Source organism: Heterocephalus glaber, unplaced genomic scaffold (assembly GCF_053883595.1).
Source record: "Heterocephalus glaber isolate CG9 unplaced genomic scaffold, H.glaber_assembly_v1.0 deba00001579, whole genome shotgun sequence".
In the NCBI taxonomy this organism is placed as follows: Eukaryota; Metazoa; Chordata; class Mammalia; order Rodentia; family Bathyergidae; genus Heterocephalus; species Heterocephalus glaber.
Window position 1 is genome coordinate 540,920 of NW_028258360.1, and position 26,840 is coordinate 567,759.

The window sequence follows — 26,840 nt, forward strand, 5'->3', positions numbered from 1 at the left end:
AGATCTTGTGAACAGACAGAGAGTATGATCCTCCAAGGCGACAACAGAGAGAAAGATCTTTGGAGCCTAGAGTTAGTCTGCATCAATCTGTGGGTTGGACAAGCTTTTTCCATGACGTGCATTTGTCTCACAGAAAACACAATTAGAATCATTCTTGTGTGTTCTCTCCAGGAAGGAAGTAGTATACTGCTTGTGAATGGTGGGCTAAATGAGGGAGCCATTAAAGGGTTTTTAATAGACTTTTGAAGCAAAAGACGTAAGGGACTCTAGTTATGTTGCCTTAATTGAGAAATATTCTGCAGTGTGAGGGGACTTAATCAAGTTTTCATTACATACCTGGTCAGGGACCAGGCTCAGTGTTTCTTTAAGCAACTGGGTGAAGTGTACAGTGAAGACTTGTTAGTTGTGTGAGAATGCGGTGGATGGCACTTTGCATCTCTCCTGTGGGCCCGAGTATCAGATATTTGGTTTACTGTGTTGGGCTGAATGCTTCTGTTCTAATTTCTAATGAACTTTACCACCAGACTACATGATCATGACTAAGCCCAGGAACAATGCAAATGGAATTGCCCCCTGATGGGGAGGAATGGGCCCAGATGGCCCTTAAAAGGTGATAATTAGGAAATATAGCATATCTGAGTAGCTAGAAAGAGAGAAACTTGTTAAAAACAGTCAATCTGTTTGAAGCAATGGTCTTTCTCTTAATTATATGCATTTTCATTTGGATTTGCTGTAAAGTAAAATTCTCCCAGGGAAAATTATTAGTAGCTAAAACCCTACAAACTGCACACATTTTTTTGATACTGTGTTTCAGATTACATTGAAAATTCTTTTCTTCATACATATTTTTCCCCCAGATCAGTGTAACAGACTTGCTGTGTGTGTTTTAGGGGGCTGTTTTAGGTTATTTTAGCTCTTATGCTAAAACAGTGGGGGAGTGATTAAAAGTGAGAAAAATATTGGTATATATTTGTAAACTGAGCTTTTAAAATTAAAATAGTTGCGGGATATTACAGTCTGTGATTTCATATACTTTCTAAGATTGCCCTAAATGTACTGCCTTGTTGGCAGTATCACATCCAGATACTTTTCAAACGTGTCATTGAAATGATTTTGCATTTGAAATGTTGGATTTTTAAAGAATTATATTTTTATCTGAATTAGCATATTTGCATTTGCTAATGACACCACTCGCTTGGCTTTTCTTGAGTCAGATTTTTTTTTAGTGTACAAACTTGGCAGTGCTATAGGAATAACACATGAACTGGAATGGAGAAAGCAGCCCGAAGAGAGGGAAGGATGTGCTCACCCTTCCTCTTCCAGGCCACCAGGGAGGGACGGGCGCAGAGGGTCCTTGTGGGCAGGGAGGCACAGTGCAAAAGCACACGGCCCGAAAGTAAAGCCAGAAAGTCAGATGACGTAAGTGTCAAGTGACATTATCTGAATATTTTGGCAGGCGTGTTTTGGCAGATGAGTTGCTTTGCTGAAATTACCTAACACCATCACTCATCCTTACAAAAGCCAGGGTTACAGATGCACCTCCAGGACCTTGGCCAGGGGGAACCTGCGATTGCCAGGTCTACCCATCCAGCTCTGGAAGTACTCTCGCCCTGCAGTGCTGCCCTTGCCCACCTCAGGAAGCTCATGGTGGCTGGTGTGTGGGGTCCAGCATCCAGTGCCTTCCTCCACACCCAGTACTCTCAGAGTCCCAGGCATTTGAAGCCGCACCGCTGACAAATGGCTGTGGTTCATTCTCAGAAGCACAACCAGGCCAGAGCGGCACAGCACCCTGTCCACCTGCAGACCCCAGGCCCACCCCGCTGGCGGGATGTCTTGAACTGTATCCTTACCGTTACTCACAGGTTGTCCCAGTGGAAGTGATAACTGACCCCAGCGGCTCTTATCAGTGAAAAATAAAAATTATCTAGTGCAGACAGGCTAAAGTCTAGAGGCAAATGGCAGATAAAAACCATTGTTATCTTTAATTCTGTGATTCACAGCAGGGAATGGTTTAATCCCATGTGCCCAGCCTATCTGTGAAAGAGAGTGTGATGTTTGAGGATTGTGTTCAGTGATTTCAACATGAGCAATTATAGATAAGACTGAGTACCATGTTTACCAAACAGTTATGGTTATTTACTACTATTTTCCAGAAGGAACCTAACTTGAAATCTGTAGGCTGACATTTCCCTCCATCACAGAATAAGCTCTGCAAAGAAGAGCAACTTCAACGTTTTTGAGGTTTTTTTTCCCCTCCGGTAAATTTGAACAACAATGAAAACAGCCAATGCTCGATGGCTATAACGATATTTGGCATTTTTTTTTTTTGGTACCGGGGATCAAACTTGGGACCTTGTGCTTGCGAGGCAGGCACCAGAACCACTGAGCTAAATCCCCGGCCCAATAGTTGGCATTTTTGTCTAACAGCGCGTGTAAAGAACCTGGTTGAAATAGGAGCTGGATGGTGATCAACTCTGCATTCTTTTTACACTGTTTTATTAATCAGCTCTCTGGACTCAAATCGGTTACATACTCTGAGCAGTAAGTTGCATTCCCTTTGTGAGCTCTGTGGACCGAGTTTGCAGGGGGCCTGAGTGCTGTCCATACTGTTGTGTTAAGTAGCATTTTATCTCGCCTGCCTCTCCCCACCCCCAGTGGGAAGTGTCATCTACTTTTCTTTCCGGAAAGGAAAGTCCCCCTAAGTTTGGTCATTTGGGGCTATCTTCTTTTCTGTTGTTAAATCCACTGAAGCCATCGTGCCTGTAACAGGCCAGCTCCTTCAGGTGTTCTGGATCGCTAAGGATTCCGAGTTGTTTGGTGTTTATTTACATAGAATGTCAGGTTCTGTCTTGGCTTCAAGAACAGATTAAAGAGAACTTCAAAAAAAAAAAAAAAAAAAGGAAACTTTTGGTTTGATTTTTTTTTTCTCTTGAATTTGCCCTTGTTTCCCTGCCTCCCCACTTCCAGCCCAGTCATTAACTTCCCCCATTCCAACAGCATGGGATTGTTTGTTTAACTTTTAAAATATTTTAGGATCACACTGATACCATAGCCTGGAGGCCAAGACAGAATTGGAGGGGTCTCCTATTTATTGATGGGGTGATCAGTGCTCTAGCTCTGGTGCTCATGCTTCCAGCATGTTCCTGAGTGCTGCCCTTCCCAGGGCATTGGTGACTGACTGGACTCGAGCACAGCTCCTGAGAGAATTAGTATCAAACTTACATATGAAAATCTACCATGTAATGGGATGGCTTCCTTTTCAATGCATACTTTTCAGTTCAACAAGGGATCTCATCTATTTTTAAAAAATCATTAATCACACACTTCTGACATTTTCCCTTTCAGTTTCCTAGGGGGGAAAAAGTTATTTGAATAACAAACAAACAAACAAAAACTCCTCACCACAAGTAGCTGTCAACCTCCTACTTGAACAAAAGCTTCCTCTCATAGGGAGACCTCCAGTCTTTTGTTAAGTGAGAGGCGGCAGGGTGGGGTACACTGTGCGAGAAGACTGGGGTTAATCAGCGCTCTGGAGTCAGTGTCTCTCCCGATCCACTCTTGATTTCTTGCTTAGGATTTTTTTGACCCACTTCCTGCCCCTCCAGAATTCCAACATGGCAGCCTCCCTGGCCGTAGCCAAGGTAGCCAGCATGGACATCCCTGAACACTGCGATTCTCAGGACACTGAAAGCAGAAAGCTTAAGTATTACTTCTCTTTCTTTGACCTGTGGCACACTTTTTTTTTTTGGTACCGAACTCGGGACCTTGCCCTTTCGAGGCAAGCACCGGAACCACTGAGCTAAATCCCCAACCTGTGTGGCACATTTTCTTAATTTATACCTGAGCTGATCTAGAGTTGTAAATAAGCTGCACAGAATAATTTTTAAGTCAATCAAGGTGGCACACACTTGTAATCCCAGCACTCTTGGAGGCTGTGGCAGGAGGATCGAGAAGTTCAAGCCCAGTCTGGACAATTTAGCAATTTAGACAGATCCTATCTCAAAATAAACTTAAAAAAAAAACAGACTTTTTAAAGGGCTGGTATGAAGATGCAAAAAGCCCTGGCTTCAATAACCAGTACTTCAGGGAGAAAATAAATAGACATAAAACCAACTCATATGGAAACTAAATTTTGGAGTTTGGGGATCACAGTTGCTCTCCCTTACCTCTCTGTTGGTGCTTTTTAAATGGCGCTTCAGAGCCCCAAGCTTTAAAATCTTTTTTTTTTTCTCTCTCTCTTTACTGGGGGTCTAACTTAGGACATTATGTTTGTAAGACAGGCACATTGCCACTGAGCTAAATCCCCCTCCCCCTTTTTAATCTTTTGAGACAGGGTCTCACTGTATAGTCCAGGCTGGTTTTGAACTCACTGTGTAGCTCAGGTTGGCCTCAAACTCACAGCAATCCTCCTGCCTCAGCCCCCTAAGTGCTGGGATTACAGGCATGCACCATGACACCCCACCTTGAAAATCACTTTGTGTAATGGAATAGGACAAAAAAGATACTTTTTCTTGTGATTATGTATTGGATTAAACTGTATGAAATTGTCACTACTTGACTAATTTTGACCTTGAAGGTGACACTCGAGTAACAACATTGGTTTTATTTAGCATTATCATGCCACCGGATAAGGAAACAGAAAAATGAGAAAGCTTGAGAATTAGACTGCAAGCTCCTCATAAGCAAATAACTTCTTCCTTGGTAGCCACCTGCACCCAAGTCCCTTCTGTGTGCTGCTGATTCCAGGAACAGAGCAGGAAAAGACTTAGTGATGGAGCCCTCACCAGCAAACGTGAGGCTGGGCTCCATCGGCAGGGCCCGCGCGCGCGCACACACACACACACACACACACACACACAGAGGCATAGTTGCCACCCCCAAATGCTCAGAGTAAAGGACAAGCACAGGGTGACCTGTGTAATGACACAGCCCAGGTAGGTCAGATGCAGAGCTGCTGTCGTGGATCCTGAGAACTTGCTGCACGGAGCCCCTGTTCCCTGGCTCTATGGAAGGTGTCCAGACAGTTTGTGCTCTGCTCTGAATGCCAGTAGCCCTAAGGTGCCAAAGCATTTCTTTTTTTCTTTTTTTTCTCAGAACCAAGGATCAAACTCAGGACCTAGCACTTGCAAGGGAGGCGCGGTGCCACTGGGCTAAATCCCCAGCCCTGCTGTAGCATTTCAACATTGAGCTATAATTAAAATACTGTAAGTCTCGCTTTCGGAGAGAGGGATACTGGAGTTTGAACCCAAGTCCCTCACACTGAACTTTAAAAAAATTATTTGGGGGGGACAAGGCTTTAATAAGTTGCTCAACTGCCCTGGCTGGGCTCAGACTTGGGGATCCTCCTGCTTCAGCCTCCCAGAGTGCTGGAATCACAGGCATGCATCATCAGACCCAGACAAATCCCACATTTTGAAATTATACATTGTAATGTTCTTAGTCTGTTCATGGAATTGGGCACTGACCATCACTGTCTGACTCTAGGACACTTCCCGCACCCCCAAATCTCTTTTCCCATTGCCCCTCACCCCAGGTCCCTGTCTTCCTTCTTCTGACAGTCACTTATCTGTTTTCTGAATCTATAAATTTGCCTGTTCTGGAATTTGCTTTTTCGTAGAAATGGTATATAATTGTGGCCTTTTGTGACTTAGTATAATGTCTCTAAAACACATGTTGTAACATCTGTCAGTGCGCCATTCCCTTTTACAGCTGGAGACTGTTCCACTTCAGGGATAGACATTTTGTCCACACATCCAATGGTAGACACTTGTGTTGCTCGCACTGTTTGACTCTTGGGAAGAATGCTGCTGTAACCATTTGTGCATGAGGGTTTTGTTAAACTATTTGTCATTTTTCTTGGCCATGTACCCAGCAGTAGAATTACAAGATTACATGTGATTCTCTCTCTATTTTTTATTAGTGCTTACTAGTTATTCAGAATAGTGGGTTTTACCTCAGCATATTGGTACATGTATGTAACACACCTTAATTTTCCCCTGCCCATTGAAAAAAATGGAGCACTTACAGATTTGCATGTCAACCTTATTCAGAGGCCATGCTAATCTTCTCTGTATCATTTAAAAATTTTTTTTAATTAAAAAATTTTTGAGACAGTCTCTCTATGTATAAGCTGACCTTAAACTCACTATGTATATCAGGCTGGCCTAAAACAGCGATCCTCCTGCCTCAGCCTCCCACGTCCCAGGATGCAAGTGTGCACCTGGCTTGCTTGCCTAACTTATTTATTTACTTTTGTGGGGCCAGGGATGGAACCCAGGCCCTGCACATGCTGGGCAAGTGCACTTCCACTGAGTTGCACGGCTAGAGCGCCTTTGTCCGTCTTTGTGTCCCCCAGGCAGCCCTACCTAGGCTCGTCGTAGGTCCTCTGAGATGCCAAGGGATGGGAGTGACCAGTGCAGCCTCCTCTGCTTGCCAGTCCCCATCTCTCTTCCATGCAGGAAGCGGCAGCTGATCTGGGAGAGGAGCAGCTTCTGGGAGAGGAGCAGCTTCTGGCCAGGACTGCAGGGCCTTTGCCAGGATCCTGAGATTTTCCTGGCTACCTCATCCCCAGGCAGAAGTTGCACAGGCAGCTCTGCTTTCCGCAGACCCTTGAGAGGAGATTATTCTAAGCACCACTGAGAGCCAAGTGGGGGAGAGGCGGGGCTGGGGCCAGCCCTAGCATTTGGGGGCCGCTCCCTGTCTGACACGGCTTAGCTGGTGCCTTAGGGGGATCTGGAAGGGGAATACTAATACCTCACCAGGCTTTGGCTCGGGCACACGTGCAGGAAGTTTAAGGAAGATTATTTTAAGAGCCTCTCAGAAGGCTGGAGCAAGGTCTCCGTGGTTCATTCTGCTGCATGCGTGCATTTCCCATGTCCCTAAGGGTGGATTTGAGAGCCAGAGCTGCCTCTGCCGAATGGGCCACCTTTGATGTTACCATGCCACGGAGGGAGGGCCAGATGGGACAAAAGACCTCAGTAGGTTCCCAGCAGTAAGTGTCCCAAAAGGAAAGTTAATGCAATAAACTGTAAGTGCAGGGAAGCTGGGCCTGGCCGTGGCTGTGCCCGGCTCCCTCTGTCACAGCGGCAGAACCTCCTTCCTCCGGCAGTGAGGCATTTCCAGGGCCACAGTGGAACCGAGCTCATTTGAAAGTGGGTGACCAGTCTGTGTCCTCCCTCCCTGCTACCTTCCATACCCTCCACAAACCACTTGCTTTATAAACCAGGGAGATCAAGCTGAGCATGGTGGTGCACACCTGTCATCCCAGCACTCAGGAAGCTGAGACAGTAGGATCACCCACCTGGGCCAGCCCGAGCTACACACTAGTGTGACCTTGTCTCAAAACGAAACAAAACAAAACAGCAAAATACCTGGGAAATCTGATAGAACAGTTGCAAGAAAATCTCAGGCATGGAAGGTGAAGCCTGAAAAGTTGCAGAGCCAGAGCGCACAGGAGCCAGGAGCAGTGAACATGCATGGGGTCCAGCCCCCACCCGAGCATGTGTTTCCCTCCAAGGTGCCTACACAGGGGCTGCTGCAGACAGCAGATGGCTATCACGTACCAGTGTTTCACCCCAGAGTGAAAGGACAGGCTGGCACTGCCAAGTGGGCACCTGCGCCTCTTCTGGGCCCTGCTGCACAGGCCTGGTGTTCACACTTGGGTTCCACTGGGTGCCCACTCCACCCAGCCTCACTCCTACTTTTACCTGGGTTGAGGTCTTGGTTGTCTCCTTGATCAGATTGCTGGGCGGATTGTTTGTTAATTAGCTGAGGAGCACAGGCTATGTGGAAAAGCCTTTGGACATCCCCGTGCCATGGCTTCCATACTGTGAGGCTCCCTGTTACTCAGCGCTTCTGGGAGTGGCTCTCCTGCCAAGGTGCCCTGGACATCAGTGCCTTCTGCACTAGCTGGGGAGCTCTGGCTTAGGCCTTAGACTCTCCTCCCTTTCTTTTCTTTTCCTTTCTTTTCTTTTTCCTTCCTTCCTCTCTCTCCTTCTTTTAGACAAGGTCTCACTGTGCAGCCCAGGCTGGCTTCGAACTTGCAGCGATCCTCCTTCCTCAGCTTCCCGAGACCTGGGATTTCAGGCAAGTGCTACCAGGCCCGGTTTAGACTTGCATATTAGCAATAAATAGAACTAGAAGCAAACTAGCAAATTAGCTGAGAAAGTGTTGGGGGAATTTGTCCCTCGGGAGGTTGAGGGAACGCTCTCCTTGGTGAGAAAATAATTTCTGTTCCTTTCAGGGACAGGAAGATGACAGTGCTATGGGAGCAGCGAGTGAGGGGTCAGGAAGTCAGGACCTGGGTTCGGGAGATGCTTGCCAACCTGTCTCAGGTGTTCCCTCTGCATGACGTGGCCAGGCTGCAGGTCCCCTCGTGCCCCTGATTTCGTGTCAGAATTCTGACTTTCAAAATAAATGACGCTGGCCATGGTTGCACAGGCCTATAATCCCAGCACTCTTGGTTGCTGGGGCAGGAGGACTTCAAGTTTGGGCCCAGCGTGGGCAACCTAGCAATTTAGCAAGATCCTATCTCAAAATAAAATTTAAAAAGGCCTGGGGACATAGTTCAGTGTGAAGGCCACACACAAAGAGAAAAAGGAAACAAAGCGTATGTATTTACAAGTTACTGCCACTCTTTCAAGCCCTATACAAGAAAAGCTTCTCAGAAGGGTGTGCAGGGACATATCCCTGGATTCTTTTCTTCTAGGTGACCAGCTCACTTTTCAAGAAAAGATTTCTTAGCTGGGTGTGATGGCACATGCCTGTAATCATAGTAATTCAGAGGCTGAGGCAGGAGGATCACCAAAAGTTTGAGGCTAGCCTCAAAAGTTCGAGACTCCCATCTCAAAGAAACAAAACCAAACCAAAACCAAACAAAAGACAGCTTAACAAAGAGAAGCACCCACCTTTATTCAGTTTAGCATGGATTTTACGTGAGGTGGGAGCCTTCAGAATAAAGACCCAAGGACGTAGGGACGTCAGTGTCGTTCTGGCCAGGTGTGTGGTGTGACTGGAGGATACAGGGTGCGATTGGAGGGTGACGGCGGCGGCGGTGGTGGTGGTGGTGGTGGTGGGGACTCAGCAAGGCCTGCTCGGCCGGGCTCTTCCTGGCCTCCCACTCAGCATGTCTTCCTCTGGGTCCAGGGCAAGATTCCCGTCACAGAATCTTCAGGGCAGGGGAGGGCACTGAGTGACCTTTCTGCTTCTGTAGTTTTCTCCAGTTTAAAATACTCAGTGTGCCAGGCATGGTGGCGTACACCCCTACCCCCAGCACTTGGGAGGCTGAGGCAGGAGGATCACCATGAGTTCAGCCTGGACAACACAGTGAGACCCTGCCTCAAACACCAACCAAACCAAAAATGCTCAGTGTGGCAAGACGCTGTCTTTGGAGGGGTTGCATTCTGGGCCCGGCAGTAACAGCACAAAGGCAGCCTTGGTGCGTTTCATGCCAAGAGCCTCGAAATAGAAATCTCGAGCTTGGTCCCTGGGTCACAGGGCCACCAGAGTGACTGAGGCGCCGTGAAGAGGGTCAGGCTCTTCTCCAGAAGTCTTTTCTGAAGAAGCCCTCTGTTTTTTTTTTTTTTTGATACCAGGGATCGAACTCAGATCCTTGCGCTTGCGCAGCAGGCGGTGAAACCACTGAGCTAAATCCCCGGCCCTAACCACTCTATTTTCTAATCAGAGTGTGGACAGAGTTAAGAGGCATCTAGAAGTTGGACACCCAAACTCGGTAACAAAATCATTCAGTAAAAATCACTTATTTATTTTTCTAATGGAGAAAATGATCATATTTTTATTTAGTACTAGAGATTGAACCCAGGGCCTTCAGGCTGAGCCACAATTCCTGCCTTTTAAAATTTTTATTTTGAGACAGAGTCTTGCTAAGTTGCTGAGTTGCCTCAGCCTCCTAGCATGCTGGGATTACAGTCATGTGCCACTAGGCACAGATAAATCATTGAACTTTAAGTCTCCATTCAGGTCCCAATACCTAAGACTCATGGAACATGGTAAAATCATTTCATCATCTCTCAGAAGGCCCAGGCTTGCAAAAGAAGAGAAAAGGAAAGACCAAAGAGATGAGCAAAGAAGGAAACATCTGTAACAGAGGTACACAGTATTAAATCCTTTTTTTTTTAAACAGAGGTGCACATCTGTATTTCACAGTCTCCTGCCTTGTTCGACCCTGCCTTGTAGCTTTTATAGTGGAATTCATACTTTTCTGTGTATCTTCGCTGCTGGTATAGTCACTTTTCCTAACATTGGACTGTTACATTCTCTTTTTTTTTTTTCTGAGACAGTCTCGCTATGTAGTTCAGGTTGTCCTTGAATTCACTATGTAGCCCAGGCTGGCCTCAAATTCAAAGCGATCCTCCTGCCTCAGCCTCCTAAGTGCTGGCATTACAGTCATGCACCATCACATCCAACTTGTTATATTCTTTTTGTTGTTGTTGGTTTTGTTTTTGATTTATTGTTGTTGGTTTTTTTTGGTACCGGGGATCGAACTCGGGTCCTTGCACTTGCGCAGCAGGCAGCGGAACCACTGAGCTAAATCCCTGGCCCAGTTTTGTTTTTGAGATGGGATCTTGTTATGTTGCTCAGGTTGGCCTCAAACTTCTGAGCTCACGGGATCCTTCTGCCTCAGTCTCCTGAGTAAATGCGACTCCAGGCATGTGCCACTGCCCTGGCTTGGGCTGCCACATTCTAATGCCCTGACCCATTCTGCTAAGTTCTCTTAGCGTCTTAATGGATGCCAAGGGTGAGTGACCACTGAAAACACATGGAGTTGGGGCTGGGATCTGGAGAACACCTGAGCTGCAATGTAGTACCCTGGATTCATGAGCTGTCAGATGGGTGCAAGGCAAAGTCTTGACGAGTTGTTTTTTATTTTTTGTCTGATTTTTGTTGTTGTTGTTTTGTTTTTTTGAGACAGGGTCTTACTGTGTGGTTCAGGTTGGCCTTGAACTCACTTTGCAGCCCAGACTGGCCTGAAACTCACGGTGATCCTCCTGCCTCAGCCTCCTAAATCCTGAGATTTCCAGTACACGCCACCATACCTGGCTGCTATGCAGTGTGTTTCAGGTCATCGGATCAAATGGGCTCTGTGTCACATGCCTTGAGGGAGCCGAAGTGGAGCGAACCGTGTCACTTCCAGGTCCCCACCAGAATTGCATTTGAGCTCTCAGTAGTCTTGTGGAGTCACAGGTTAAATGATTTGGGAATTAAATGTCGTTTGACGTGACAGAAATGTACCCTCTGAGGCCCATATTTCCTCCGGGCTTGCTCTCGCAGTTCTTGTGTTAAGTAATTTTATTAACCAAGGGGAGGAGGGGGGTGCGGTGACAAGGGAAATATTTTTTGCCAACATTGTAATCCTAATCACAAAATTTAGTATGTGTGGCTTTGTATGCATTGGAAGCTATAAAGCCCTGAAAAATGATGAAAGTAAAAATTAGAACGTGTTGTTTTTCTTCCCAGGTGCTACTGAAAGCATTGTACAAATTGTCAAAAAGATTAATTGTTGCTTGCAGCCAAACAGATGATAAATTTTAAAATTATATTATTACTGTGTGTCAGCATAAAAGCTCTGTGTCCCCAGCGTGTCACCTCTCTCTGTTGCTGTTGACAAGGCTCACATTTTATAGCACACCGCCAGAAGGTGTTGACATACTTTCAGATTACTGATTAAATGTTTTTAAAACGTGCCACTCAGAAACTAACCCTGATGTTCTAGGAAAGAGCCATTTTTAGGAGTAAAAAAAATTTTTTTCCTTCATCCTTGACATGGAAGAAATTTTAAACATTGCTGTTTAAAAAACAAGTCTAATGTTTTACGTTTTCCTATGTTAAACTGCAGCATGCAAATGAAAACGGGCTTCGCACTCTAATTTCTTGCCTCGTCCTTCATGGAAACTCAGCAGCTCGGTGTAAGAATAGCTCAGAGGCAGGTGCTAAATGGTGACTTGTAAACACCCCTCCTCAGGCAGGGACCCGGCAGGGAGGGGAGGACCGGCCCGGGCTGGCATGTACCTTGGAAACCCTGGTGTGCTTTTTTCTTTTGCTTTCTCATGTTTTTGGCTTTTTCTTCCCTTGGTTTTCTGAGACAGGGTCTCACTATGTAGCTCAGGCTGGCCTTGACCTCGAAGTGATCCTCTTGCCTCAGCCTCGTGAGTGCTGGGATTGCAGGTGTGCATCACCACCCGGCTCCCACATCTTCATGTTCAGGCTCCTTCAAACTTCAAGGCTTTCTGTACTCTGAACTCGGTAAAACTTTAAAACAAGTGACTTGTAATCCCTGCACTCAGGACACTGAGGCAGGAAGATCTCCACAAGTTCAAGGCCAGCCTGTGCTACATGGTGAGACCCTGTCTCAAAAAATCAAAAAAATCTAGCAGCCTAGTTGAAATGAAATTTTCATTAGACCCAGACTGTCACACAAACATGAGTAAACCTTTGCTTATTCCTTTCTTTTCTTCTTGACACAGGCTCTCCCCAGGTTGCCCAGGCTGGTCTCTAACACCTGGACTCAAGTCACCCTCCTGCCTCAGCCTCCCAAGGGCTGTAATTACAAGTGTGTGAAATGCCTGGCTCTATTCTTTTTTATTTTGTGGGTGCTGTGCCCCAGTTTGGGTCCCCTTATCCCGTCCCCTTCCACCTTGGCTTCCTGCATCCTTACCTCCTTGGTGCCTTCTTTATCTCATTGACTGTAGGCACTCAGTGTGAGATTTTTGTTTTCTTCTCACTGCCTGCTCTTTGATTTTTAATATGTAGAGGTCTTTGGAAGGGCTCTGTTTATTATATATGTCTTTTCTTTGCATAGGAGATACTTTCTGGAAGATTATGGCTCTGTGTCCTTTTATCCACAGCGTTTGGTTTTATCCTTCAGAAACTAACCTTCTGGGTTTGGAGTAGATGAGAAATTTGGTCTTAGTGTCCTCCCAACTGGTTGGCAGCTTTCCTACTTTGGGGTCAACAGGCACAAAAAATTGTACCTGTATGATAATGTATAGCACGCTAGGTTTCATGGTATGTTTATGAATCGGAACCCAAGCTCTACGTGCAGAAATGGCCCCGTGTTTGCCGGTGTCTTGAGTTTCCAAAGTGGAAGCCAAAGCACCTTTATATAAATGAAGTTTATGCAAATGCTATGTGTGAGGATGCTCAGGCCTTCCGTGGGAGGGAGGCTTCTTTAAATGGCTCATGACCCTAACCCTGCCCTCCCTTCCTTCCCGAGGCACAGCAAAGATGCATTTGGCAGGTAACGAGCCAGTGCAGCAGCTCAGAAGGGGGAGCGAGCTCCGAGCCCTTTTCCTTAGGGTGCTGGGTTTGGACCCCAGTTCACTGCCCTGCCCGGCCCCTCCCAAATCCTTGCTGGAAGGTGAGAGTTGATTTTGTGTAAATTCTTCCACTACAGAGGAACCTGGAAGCAGTCCCAGGAGAGGAAGCGATGGGAAAGATGGTAATCCAGAGGCGAGCCCTCCACATCCTCACCTCTTTTTAATCAGTGGCTTGAGTTTTTATTTTTAGGAAGTGTGGCGCAGGCACTTGGAGAAGGCAGCCAAGGCAGCTCTGGACATTTGTGCTTCCCAGCCCGTCTGCTCTGTTTCTCTGCCCCAGTGGAGCTGCACGGATAATAAAGCTGTTGTTATTTATCCTGCACACCCTTTGTCATTGAGACTCAGGAAGACAGTGTAGGGCATGAGGCAACTTGTGAGTTTTTATCCATACAGGGAGAGAAGTTTTTGCTTTTGTTCTTTCATTTTGTTTTCAGACAAGGTTTTGTTATGTATTCCAGGCTGGCCATGAACTCACTGTGTATCCCAGGCTGGGCTTGAATTTATGGAGATCCTCCTGCCTCAGCCTCTGAGTTCTGGGATGGCAGGCTTGTGCCACCATACCCAGCAAGGCTAGGGAGTTTTGCTTCCCCAAACTTCTCCCGCTGTCCCCAGCTCCTCTCTGGCCCTTCCTGCCCTGTCCTCTTACGGGTTGGATGAGACTTCTGATGGCCCCACCGCAGCCCCTCGCCTCCCTTTTGTCTTTGGGCGTGTCCTTCTCAGCTCAGCTGTCACCACAGTGACCACAGCTCCCTTGACTTGGGGAACTGTGAGATGCATGTTCTTCATAAGCAGGCTTCTCCAGATCCATTTATAACTCCCCTGCCATTTAAAGATCCTGTACTTAGCCCAGCGCGGTAGCACACGCCTGTAAACCCAGCACTCTGGGAAGCTGAGGCAGGAGGAAGATGGAAAGTTCAAACCTAGCCTGGGCAACTAAGAACTTAGCAAGGCCCTGTCTCAAAATAAAACATATAAAGGACTGGAGATGTAGCTCAGTGCAGAGGTCCTGGGTTCCGGCCCCACTATGGTAATCAGCCAGCCAAGCAATTTCCTATGCTTTAAGGCAAAGAAGAAGCCATCATGGGTCTCCGGGAGTTTCCAGGCCCTGACCAAAACAGCAGGAGAGCCAGGGGACCTCAGCCTCAGCCCTGTGTATCCACAGGAACCCTTTGCCTGCCCTCTTTTCTCTTTGCAGAAATTTTTTGTTTTGGTTGTTTGCTTTTGAAATGGTCTCGCTCATGAGGCTGGCCTTGAGCTCATTAGGTATGTAGCCCGGCTGGCCTCACCTCACGGGGCTCCCCCTGCCTCAGCCTCCTTACTGGCATATGCTGCACTCCCAGCTCCAAAGCCCCACTTTAATCCTCCCACCGGCCACTGCAGGTCCTGGCGCCTCCATTGCTCCCACTCCTCACTTTCCCACCCCCGGGAGGAGATTGCTTTTCAGACCCTGTCCTTCCTGGCTTCTGCTCACTCCCCAGGCTGGGGGGTCTTCCCAGCTGATCACATCCTTTTCTTTTTTAAAGTTTTATTAGTCCAATTTAGATATACATGATGATCACACTCATGACAGGGAATCTGTACCTGTACATGGTACCTCTTGCTTCTTCTTTTCTTCCCATTCCCCTCCTCACCCTTCAACTCCTCTTCCCCTCATTTACAAAAGCTTTGTTTCCTTTTTTCCCTTCCATTCTTTTTTCTTTCTTGTCCCTTCACGATGGCTCTAGCACATTACTTCAACCTGGATGTATGCATGGCTGCTCAGATTTTGTGTTTGCTAAAGTGACTTGGTTAACTCTCTCAGAAGCATCTATTTCTTCCTGACCTTGGGTCTAAATAATGGCTCAGTCTTAGTACTTACCTTGTGGTTCTCTGATTTCTCTCTTTACCCTCCATCAGTCAGCTAAAATCTGAGAGCCATGCAGGTAGGAATTGGGACTTTATTCGTACAAAGTATGTATGTTTATTGCTGGTGCACAAAAATGTTGCTTTATTGACTTTTTTTTAAGTACTGGGGATCGAACTCAGGACCTTGTGCTTGCCAGGTGGGCGCAGCACCACTGAGCTACATCCCCTGCCTAATTTTTGTTTCTGGTACTAGGAGTCAAACTCAGGACCTTGTGCCAGACAGCTGCAGCCCCACTGAGCTAAATCCCGGGCTTTATTTATTTACTTATTTAGTTGCAATACTGGAGGTTGAACCTGGAACCTTCAAAGTAAGCTACATAATCCCCACCTCTTTTTATTTTGAGACAGGGTCTTGCTAAATTGCCCAGGCTGGGCTTGAACTTTCATATCTTCCTGCCTCAGCCTCCCAAATCCCAGTGTTGGGATTACAGGTGAGCCCCACCACACCTGGCTTGATTTTTTTAGTGTAAATTTTTATGAGCTAATACAGTGTACAGACTTAAAAACTCAAATAATTCTGTGTGGCTTCCCAGGCCCCTAGTATGACTCCCCAGCAATCACTTTGGACCCTGGCGGCTGTTTCATCTGCATGTCCCATGGTGCTTCTACATAACATAATGTTAGTCTTGATTTTTCTCCTACTTGCTTTTCTGAGATGAGGGTGTCACTGTGTTGTCCAGGCTGGTCGTGAACTGCTGAGTTCATGTGATCCTCCCATCTGCTGGGCCTATAGGTGTGTACCATGAAGCCCAGCAGGATGTTTAATTTAGTTTTAATTTATTTTGGTTTTTTTGCCTTAGTCTCTTCAGGCTGCGAGAACAAAATGCCATCAACTGGGTGGCTTATGAGCCATAGAAACTTATTTCTTGTGGTCCCTGAGGCTGGGACGCCACCTGAAGGCACCAGAGCCTTGGGGTCCGGAGAGGGCCCCGCTCCAGGCTCAGTCGCAGCTCCCACTGTCCTCCCACTGCAGAAGTGGCAAGGCGGCCTCACGTAGCACCTGTCCTGTTCACAAGCCCTCAGCCCTTGTCTCCCACTCACAGGCTCACCAGTGCTGGCCCCCTGTGGGTGAGGGTCTCCACCAGAACTAGGGCTGCAGGGGTGCAGATACTGAGTCTGCAGCACCTGCGGCTTCCTGCTGTGAAAAATGGAGGCCTGTTTCTCATTTGTTAACCCGATGCTCACTCCAGGGTTTACATTGTGCCAATAAAATCCTGTTCACAGCTGAGCCACACTGGGTACCATAATGAAGCTTCCTGAGCCAGGCGTGGGGACGCACACTGTGATCCAAGCACTGGGGAGGCTGAGGCAGGAGGATCACCATGAGTTCAAGGCCAGCCTGGGCTACACAGTGAGTTCAAAGCCAGGCTGAAATACGCAGCCAGACCTTGTCTCCAAAAACGAAAAGCCTCCTTTCTTGTACAAGTCTTTCCTTTCTTATATAACTTTTTGTTTCCTCCGGTTAGTAACAGACTCTTCAGCTAAAGCTAAGTTTTTCCCCAGACTTTGACCATGTTGTCTGCATTAAGCAGTCTCTCTTGGGGGCTCAGAAAACAGTGTGCTGGGGCTAGCGCTGTAGCTCTGTGGTGGAGCACTGGTGCAAAAAGTCTTGGTTCCATGCCCAGCACTGGGAAAAAAGTCCCGCTCAGTGTGGTACTGTGCAGAATGAGCACTCTACAGGAGATTGAAGGCCTCTGAAGCAAAGTCTTCGCTCTCCTTTCCCCTCCTAAATGAGTCACAGTAGCCAGAATTCCTCTTCTCCAAGGCAGGTCATGGAAACTAGAATCCCTCTCTCCTGAAGCACAGCAAGTCTTAGAAAAAGCCAGCCTCTCCCCTGTCTGGGGAGCCCCAAATTCCAGAGGGCTCTGCCAGGTACTGGGAGGAAGCAGTGCTGGCTGCAGGGAGGCCGAGGGGAATCTGAGCAGCGGGCTTGGGGCTTGGCTGGGTTCCCTGTTCTCCTGCCCTCTTTACCAGGTCAGGCCCGTTTGTCCAGTCCCACTTCTCCATGGCAGGCCAATCTTCATGGAGCATAATTCATAAAGGCAGGAGGTTTCCCCTGGGTCTGGTCATTTCTGGAAGCTCCTGTGTAATGTAAGACTTCAGTGAAGCAAATTCACCCTGCTTTTCTCTCATTGACCTGGCTGGACGAGGGCGAGGGAAGAGATTACGCCTCTTGCCCCAACACTGTCCTTCCCTCTTTCTTTCACTCCGAGTTCCTCCTGCAGCCTCTGTCCAAGCCTGCTGCTTCTAAGCCAACCATGTGTGTGTGCCCCTAGGATTTCCTTTGGCCATAACCCTGGTGTTTGCTCCTCTTGTAGTCTGCATTTCCAGTTCCTGGGAATCATGTCTTTCATGGTTTATTTACTCACTTGGGGCTGTATAACATCTCATAGTTAAGTGAAAAAGAGTTCCATGAAAGGAAGATGATTCCAAGACTGTAAGTATGAAAATGTCTTCAGTGTCTCTCAGACTTCATGGAAAAATGAGTGTTAGAGGTGAGGCTGCTGTACCTGGGCCAGGTGCTGCATGCCTGTAATCCTAGCACTATGGGAGGCTGAGACAGGAAGATTTAAAGTTTGAGCCCAGCCTGGGCAATTTAGCAGTTTAGTGAGAAGAATCTCCTTCCCTTCCCCTCCTTCTCTGGCTGACCTCATGGCATCCTATTGCCTCAGCCTCCTGAGTGCTGGGATTATAGGCATGTACTACCATGCCTGGTTTTCTCCGGGTTTTTTTCTAGTCTTTTTTCTGGAATCCTCTCTGCTAGTAAAAGTTAAAAAAAATTTTTTTAAACTTTAAAACTTTAAAAAAGTTTTAAAAATTTTTTTGTCTTTTTATTCAACTTTCTGAAGGATTTCCTCAAATTTTTTGGGTCAGTACTGAGGATTGAACCCAGGGCCACAAGCATGCTAAGCGAGCGCTCTACACCAAGATTTCCTCAAAAACTATTTTGGTTTAATTTCTGCCAGCTTTTGTGCATTGTTTCTTTTATAAAGAATATTCTATTGTTTTTCAGAGTCACATCTTATTTCTCTTTGTTGTTTCACTTTCTTTTATTCTCTGCATCATCTCTCGTCGCCCTGTGTCTTGCTGCTTGGGGAGGAGATGGGAATCTCACCATGCCAAGCGCTGCTTCCACTTTGTTCTTATTTCCACTTTTTTTTTTTTTGGTACTGGGGATCGAACTCAGGTCCTTGCGCTTGCACAGCAGGTGGCAAAACCACTGAGCTAAATCCCCGGCCCTATTTCTGCTTTTTGACTCATTCCTCTCTGTTACTGTGTTGCTTTCTGCCGGAAGTAACTTCATTTACCTACTACAATAGGGGAGATTGATGGAGGGAGAGTCTGAGTGCTCTTTGTACAGAGGCTCAAACAATCTTTTTCTTCAAACCCACAACCTGGCTGTCAGAGGTGTAGGAAACCCCTTGTTCTTAAGCTTTTCCAGAATTATGCTGTGGAAATAAGCTTGAATCTTTTGGAGGCCCCAGTACCAACGGCAGTTTATATACATGGAGTCAAAAAATATGGTGAATGTTTAAGTTAAAAAATACATTCAGTAAAATACACTGCCATTAATCCGCCTTTAGAATACCCCCTCTGTTCAAACACATTTATCTCACCATTCTTTCCACTTTCTGAAGCAGTTCTGTAATCCTCTTTCATGAGTGTCTTGTTGCAATGTCCTGGCTGCCATGATGTCCTGAATCAATTCAAAACTTTTGCCTTTCATGGTCATTTTTACTTTGGTGAAGAACAAGAAGTCACTTGGTGCCAGATCTGGTGAATAAGGTGAATGAGGATACATCATCAAATTTTTATGAGCCTAGGGCTGCGGATTTAGCTCAGTGGTTCCACTGCCTGCCTCGCAAGCGCAAGGTCCCAAGTTTGATCCCCGGTACCAAAAAAAAAAAAATTTTTTTATGAGCCTGCCTTGCCATTGGATGGTACTCAGCAGCAGCATTCCCTGGATTTTTAAAAAATCGTATCTCATAAAGACACAAAGAGGACTTCCAGAATTGCTTCAGAAAGTGGCAAGAACAATGGGGTAAGTGTGTTTGAAACTATGGCGACTATTTTGAAGGAGATTAATGACAATATGTCTTTTACTATGATAAAGTTTTTAAAAATTTAAATATTTAGCACATATCTTGATCATACCTTGTAGTTAAAATTTGCATCTGTTGATCCACCCTATTTTCTAATAGTTTGTTGGGATCTCTTATAAGGCATCTTTTCTTTTTTATTCCATCTGCATCTGAGGATTTGCACTCGTATCCAGGCTGGGCTCTAATTTGTGGTCTAATCAAGTAGCTGAGCCACTGTGACTGGCATTTTATGAACTCTTTTATTGGACTTAAAAAATTACGCATGATTATTGAATTTTATCAATGCTTTTCCTGTATATTTTGAGATGTTCAAAAGGCATTTCTTCTATAATCTGCTAATGAAGTGAGCTATAATAATATACATTCTCATCTTAACTAATCCTTGGTATAAGACATGTTTTCCCCTTTTCTAGGTTTAGTTTTGCTTTGTTTGTTTTTCTGGTACCGGGGATCGAACTCAGGACCTTACACTTGCAAGGTAGGCACGGTGCCCACTGAGCTAAATCCCTGGCCCTTTTCTAGGTTTAATTGGCCAAAATTCAGGGATTTTGCATTTGATTATAACTGAGACTAACCTATACTTACAGTCACCTTTGATTTTTATGCTCTGTTCAAAAGTGAATTGAAAAAATTATTTCTCCCTTAGTCTATTAATGGAACGGCTCATATAAAACAGCCCATGTGATTCTTTTTTGGGGGGATTGAACCTAGGACCTTCACACTGAGCTACACCCCAGCCCTTTTTAAATTTTTAGACAGGGTCTCACTAAGTTGCCCAAGGAGGACTAGAATTTATAGTTCTCCTGCCTCAGTTTCCCAAATGCTGGGATTACAGGTATGTGCTACTGTGCATGGCTATGAATTATCTTCTTAAAGGCTTGTTAAAACTTGCTAGAGGGCTGAGGATTTAGCTCAGTGGTTTCAACGCCTGCTGCGCAAGCGCAAGGACCCCAATTTGATCCCTGGTACCAAAAAAAAAAAAAAAAAAAAAACTTGCTAGAAATTATCTGTACAACTTGTTTCTGTATTGATCACTAATTCAATATATTTAGTGACACAGTCTCTTCCAGTTTCCTAGTTCTTTTTTTTTCATACCGGGAGTCGAACTTGTAAGGCAGGTGGCAGAACCACTGAGCTAAATCCCCAGCCCTTTCCTAGTTCTTTTTGCTGGGCATCAAATCCAGGGCTATGGCTGTGCTGTATGCTGAGCTCCCCCTACCCCTTCCCATAATCTTGAATGATAACTTAGTGGGATTCCAGGCCAAAAGGTTATTTTTCCTGAATATTCTGCAAATACTCTTCCATTATTTAGGGGTTATTTTGCTGCTTAGAAACAATTTACTTTGCAGATTTTTAAAAAAATTATGAATTCTGTAGCTTCACAATTACGTGTTTCAGTTGTTGATTTGTGACTGTTGGTGCCATGCCCGAGTGTCTTCTTCATCCTGGGAACCTGTGTGATCCTTTGTTCTGAAGAAGCCCAAGACACTCATCCATGCTCTTCTCCCTGCCATTTGTGCAGTGGCTCACACTGCCCATTTCTCATCTTCTGTCTCCGTCGCCAAACTCTGTCCTGAGGTCTGGATGATTTCCCTACATCCATCCTGTTGTTCATTAACCCTGCCATCCGCCATGTCCAAGCTACTATTTTACCTATTACTTTTAGTGACTCTTTTTCCTTCTAAGACTATTCGGTTCCCTTTCAAATTGATCTTTTATTTTCATGAATAAATGTCCTAGTCTTTTAGTGCTATCACTTTTTACCCCCTAGTACCAGGGATCCAACCCAAGGGCTGGAGACTGCTAGGCAAGTGCTCCACCACTGAGCTAATCCCAAGCCTTTTATTCTGAGATAGGCTCTCACTGTGCAGTCCTCCTGCCTCAGCCTCCCAAGTACCTAGGATTGTGTGGGCCTTTACACGTACACCTCTCAGGTTCTGTTTTGGGGCTCCTTCTACTGACTTATAGTTCCCGGAGACCCATCAGCCCTCCCTTGTGTTGTACCAGCCCTGGTGCATGGTGGTTTTTGGTCAGTGGCTGGAATGCTCCACTGTGATGTTGTCTTCAGAGATGGAGTCCACCTGCCCTGGACTGGGGATGCGCTCTTGGGACCGTCCCTTGCATTTTTCTTCTGGAAACTAAAACTTGTTTGTTTAGTGACTTGGGCAAGTTTTTTATTTGAATTTCTCTGTTTGTGACTCGCCGCCACCCAGGTGGTGTAGACCGCAGCCACACACATGTTTCTAGCACAGGCTCGGTTGGCATGACTCCTACACAAGGCTCAGGCCAGACGTGGGCTGCCCCCTTCTTCTTTGGCTGTCGTCTCAGTATTGCAAGTTCTCTTGCCCTGGAGTGGTGGTTTCTCACGTTTGGTCCCATTCCCTCTCTCCTTTGCAGAGACCCAACTTCAAGTCTTCTGTTCCAGGTAGGTGCTGACACTTTGGGCCCAGTTCTTATTCCAGGGCTGAGAGGCCTTGGGAGACAGCATCGATTTGAGATTCTGCTGTTTCTAGCTTTTGAGAGTTTCTTTTTTCTCTTTCTTTCGAGCTCAAGTATCCATTAAACTTTTTTCTTTTTTTTTTTTTGAGACAGGGTCTTGCCACATAGTTCAGGCTGGTCTTGAACTCACTGTGTAGCCCAGGCTGGCCTCGAGTTTGAGGCAATCCTCCTGCCTCAGCCTCCCAAGTGCTAGGATTACAGGCATGCACCACCACACCCTGCTGCATTAAACTTTTTAAACATTTTAAAAGTATATGTATTTTTTATTGCAGTACTGGGGATTGAATCTAAAGCCTTTACACTGAGCTATATCCCAGCTCTTTTTATTTTACTTGGAGATAGGGTCTTGCTAAATTGCCTGGGCTAGGCTCTAATTTTGGATCCTCCCGCTTCAGACTCCCAGAGTCTGGGACTGTAGGGATCCACCACCATGCCCATCTTAAACCTTTTTTATAAATTTGCTTTAGATTATCTAGTATTTCTAGGTATCTTAAGCAGGGGTGGGTCTGCAACAACTCAGTCTACCCTCAAACTTTACTGTGCTCTCCAGCCCAGGACAGTAAATGATTTGCACCAGATGCTGGATGAATGAATGAATGAATGAATGAATGAAATTTCCACACTTTGAAGCGGATGGAAGCAGTATTCCAGTAAGTTAAGCTTCCTGTCCCTCCAGGGACACTGGGACAAGCAGAATGTACTTTTTAATTAAGAGATAAATGAAGAGAGCTCTCAGTGAAAAAATGGAGAGAGAGGCCTTCTTTTTTGTTGTTTTTCAAGACAGGGTCTCACTATGTAGCTCAGGCTGGCCTCAAACTCATGGAGCTCCTCCTGCCCCAGCCTCCCATGGGCAGGATTATAGGTGCGTGCCACCACGCTTGGCTCAAGAAGAGGACTTCCTACCTGCTCTTTTTTTAAGTCCTGGCACCAAAGGAACCTTGAACTGCTCCACAGGACTAGATATATGAATGTGCACTGCAGCTGAGTTCCTGTACCATTTGCTGGTGGCTTCACACGACATCATTCCCAGGAGGAAGAATTAAAGAATCCAGAAAACAGGACACTGGGCCGGTTACTTCCCCTTCCCTCCAGTCTTAAGAAAAGCGTGCTTTGATGAGAAATAGCCACAGGCTCTTGTTTTACGTTTGATGAGAGGCCCTGTTGTCAGAGACTGGTTATTGATGCCATGCCCTGTTTTAATTCACACTTCTCCACTAATCAATTACAGCGTTTATCCATTCATCAGGCCTTCTGACAGGGTCAATAACTGTGTTTCAGGTCTTGTGCGAGGCCGCACGTTTATCAAGTAAGAAATAAGGCTCAGGAGTAAGCTTTAAAACCTGGTGTGACTTTCCCAGGCTGCTGGACTTCCGGAGCAATAAACATCTAGCGGGGGTTTCATAGGGTAGGTTTTAATATATTTGGTCGGTGGGATTTTCTCACTGAACACTTCATTAGCAGGGCTCAACATTAGTGAAGTGTGGACAGGTATGCCTGTGTTTAAGAAAAACAAACATCAAAAGGTAATTATTCCCATCGCTTCCCGTGACTGTGTACACCTAACAGAATGAAGCTTCCTTCGTTCATATTGAGTGTTTACACACAGTGTCTTCCTTGCATTAGGGTTTGAGAGTAGGGAAATTTAAAATGTTTGGAGTTGCTGCTAGGTGCAAGTGAATCCGAAATCTAATGGGTCTCTGTATAATAACAACGTGCGTCAAGGCCACAGTGTTTATTTATAAACAGCCAGGTTTCTCCATATACAGTTCCCGAGGCCCACCTTTCACGGAGTGGCTTTAAGCTCTGCATCCGTGTTCCCATCCATATGTCCACACGAATTTTTAGGACCATGAGCCTTTGATTTGCTACCCTATCCTCAGATGTCGGAAATCGTCACAGAAATGAAATCTCTTCATTTCAGCAAAAGGGAGAATTGGGTGATGAGCTTTAGCAGGAGGCGGACAGTTTGGGGAGTTCAGTTACCAGCCCCAGTCACGGCTCCAGGTTTCAGTGGTATTTTTTTACTTCTTTTTTTTAATGACAGATGTACCAGCATTTAATTGTTTTTCCTCAGGGGTGGAGAGAAAAGACACTTGTGTAGATTTTTCAATTCTCCTACGTGTCACTTAGCTGTCCCCGCCATTGTCCGGGTGCCTCTCTCTCATCCTTTGCGCCGCAGCGAGTTGTGTCATTCCCTCATGGTCAGCACTTTTGTTGTCTTTGTTTTTTGCTGTACCTCAGAAGTTCATCTCTCCTTTCATCTCCTTCCCATTCATGCACGAAGGCAGTTGGGCCCCGTCGTGGGGATGTTCCGCTGGGTTTCAAACAGTAGGGTTTCCTTTTATTCTCCTTGGAGTCGTACAATGGGGCTGGATGTCTGTCGCAGAATGCGCACACTAATATGCCAGGTTGTTTGGTTTCTAAGAAGTCAATAAAAATACTACATTTCGGCTCAATCCTTGGCTTCCTTTTTCCCTGCTCGCATTGCAAGTCTTCAGTGATAAATCTGTTTGTTTCTGATCGTAAAATATAATCTTCTGTATTAAATGGGAGCGTGGAATCAACAAACACTTAGAGGAAAGCCTTCCTGGCGGCAGAGTACTTTCACACTAGGCAGGGTTGGCAGCCGCCACCCTCCCTTAAGAGGTGACAAGCAGCTGCCAGAGCTAATTAATAGCAGCTCCCCACTTGGAGGAGATGGGGAAAAGTATGGATCCCAAGTTAGTCTGGGCCAAACTTTCTGTTGTAAGAAACTAGCACGTGTGTGCATGGGGAGGGGTGCAGCGCTGACGTTTTCGTCCAGACCCTCAATTTGGGGTTGTGGGTGTGAGCTGAGTGCGCCTGGTGCTAAACATGGATGCCGGGCCAGCCCAGCAGCAAAAGGCTGAGAACATAAACAGCTCAAGATGTCTTAAGACACTTTGTTCTCATCTTCAGGAACAATCTTTAAAATCCTCTTTAATGAGGTCATAAAAGAAAAAAACTAGAACAAGTGTTCCTTGTGCACCTCGCCAGGGTGTGCGGGCAGGGTCACTCGCCACCAGTGTCCTATTTAAAAAGGGATTGGGGTGGTTCAATCAAGCATTGCATTAAGAGAGAGACTTTGATTAATTCCTTCTCTTTTCTTTTGTGTGACAGATAATTTCGGTAAATTTGTGATACTTTCCTCTTAGCCATTGCTGAGACTTAAAGTTGGGGATGGGTCCTGCTGAGCATCAGCATTTATTGGGCTTATGAGGAAGATGATGATGCCGAAGAGGGCTATCTAATCCTGCCTCAACCAGGCTGCTTGCTAACATGACCATTATCTGGCAGCTTGGCTTGGAAGAGAGCCTGCTTCATGTTTGTGGCAGCAACAAAATCTTGATGTAAAAGAAGGACAGAGCCAAGAGTGAGTAAGATGGTGACTTTCCACAGGGACCCTTCTTTTTAAGATCCGGACCTGCCTCTTGCCTAGAGACTCACAGCTTGGGTAAGCCTCAGGGCTGGCTCTCAAGGGAACAAAAGCAAGAAAGGGGAAAGTGAGGGCTCACAATGGGCTTTCCCTGGGGCAGCCCTGGGGGACTTGAAACTTTGTCCAGGACACCCAATCAGGTAGGAAACTGAATTCTATTGTCATTTGTTTTCTTTTGTTTACCAACTTTTTTGTTGGTGAGAAGGCCAGCAGAGGGCTGAAGGGACATTTTAGCACCATTCTGTAGAAACCCCTGGGGAACAGTAATAGTTTTGATCCAGAGGCAGTTTAGGAGAGATTTAAAGTGTTCAGAAACTCAGTTATGTCTGTATGCATTTAAAAAGTTGATTTGGGAATGCATGTAAAGTTTTATTTATTGCAAATGTGAGGTCTATTCAGTACCCACACATTAAGGTGCTTTTGAAAAGCTGGAATTGGGGGGGCCGGGCCCTGGCCCAGCATGTGTACGCAAGGCCCTGGGTCGGATCCTCAGCAATGAGAAAAAGAAAAAGTTAAATTTGGGTTCTGATGGACCGGAACGGCTCCCAGCGAGGCATTGTGGTGGTTGTGTGAATTCCCCTTCATTTTCAGAGGACTTGCTCCATGCCCTGGAGCAGTTCTTAGGGCTGCTGCTTTCTGTCCTATTAATCCAGCCACTGCACATGCGCAGGAAGGCAACAGGTTAGCAGTTCTGAATTCAGATAAGTTTGGGATATGGAGAGAGAGAATCCCTTCTTTTCCACGGGAAGTACGTTTTCAGTTGAAAGAAGTGTAGTTGGGTTTCTTCGCATAAACAAGTTAGGGCAAAATTATCGGGACTACTGTTCAAGTAATGATAATTAGTACGGTCCTGCTAAAAGATGAATCATAAGAGTTTTAAAATTTATTATTTTTAAATTGACAACATGTTTGACTCCCTGCTGATCTTCTCTGGTAGTGTTTCCAGATTAGGAACATAAAGATGAACTCATTCATTTACAAATATTATTTATGAAACTCTATGCCAGGCTCATAGTATTATAACACCGTTGTTATAATTGTTTTGAATTTATATTTGCAATGAGCATTGTAAATACTGGAAACCCTGTGTGTACTGGTTTTGATAATCAGCTTTAGCTCCCCCTCTGTGGGCGTGGCCACGTTCCTTTTGAGTCAGGTCCCTGCACAAACGGACCTTAGTTCTTGGAATGCTAACCAAAGTTGCGTGGCTGACAGGTTCTCAAGATTTGAAGCCGGCGAGAGGCGCGGGGCAGACTGGTGTCATCGAAAGGACACAGGCAGTTACTTGCTTTTTTTTCCCTTGTCTGAAAGGCTCTAGGCTCCCTGAGAGAGAAAATTCTAAATGTGGCCTGGCCCACAGTGCCTCCACCCCCACGACTGTTTCTCCCTCACCCCGTATTCCTAGGAAATTGGTTCCCACAGGGCAATGAAGTGACCCAATTTCTGCCAAACACACCGGAGGCCAGGGAACTCACTTGATTGGTACTTTCCTTTTTTCCTTTTTTTTTTGGTATCGGGGATCGAACTCAGGTCCTTGAGCTTGTG

At 45.9% G+C, this 26,840-nt stretch overlaps 1 protein-coding gene and 1 pseudogene across 5 annotated transcripts in view; one reads left to right on the forward strand and one right to left on the reverse strand.

The window, feature by feature from the left end:
* Nucleotides 1-26,840, forward strand: part of Clybl (citramalyl-CoA lyase) — a 225,499-nt gene that overhangs the window by 69,718 nt on the left and 128,941 nt on the right. The gene's annotated exons all lie outside the window — the stretch shown is intronic.
* Nucleotides 6,007-6,102, reverse strand: LOC147823455 (U6 spliceosomal RNA; annotated as a pseudogene).